Source organism: Pteropus vampyrus, unplaced genomic scaffold, assembly GCF_000151845.1.
Source record: "Pteropus vampyrus isolate Shadow unplaced genomic scaffold, Pvam_2.0 Scaffold10096, whole genome shotgun sequence".
Classification (NCBI taxonomy): Eukaryota; Metazoa; Chordata; class Mammalia; order Chiroptera; family Pteropodidae; genus Pteropus; species Pteropus vampyrus.
The window spans coordinates 2,765-3,091 of record NW_011898877.1 but is presented as its reverse complement, the minus strand read 5'-3'; positions in this window follow the sequence as shown (position 1 = coordinate 3,091).

Here is a 327-nt window from a genome sequence, read left to right as displayed (position 1 = left end):
TGTCAGGATGTGATACGTGATGTGACACCACCAAGACCAGCTCACTGAGCCCCAGTCCTGGTGCTTGGTGGCAGAGTTATTCAGGGAGCAGAAATGAGTGAACTTGAAGTTTGCTTATTACTCTGCCCATCACTTACTCTTTATTTTGTCACGTTTCTCCTAAGAGAAGTCATGCATTTATGCTAATCTTCTTGATTTCAGGATATACAGGCCTATAAAAAGTTTGACCATTATCTATCTATCTATCTATCTATCTATCTATCTATCTATCTATCTATCATCTATTTATTTTTTAGGCAAGGCAACCCTTGATTGACCTCACAGATT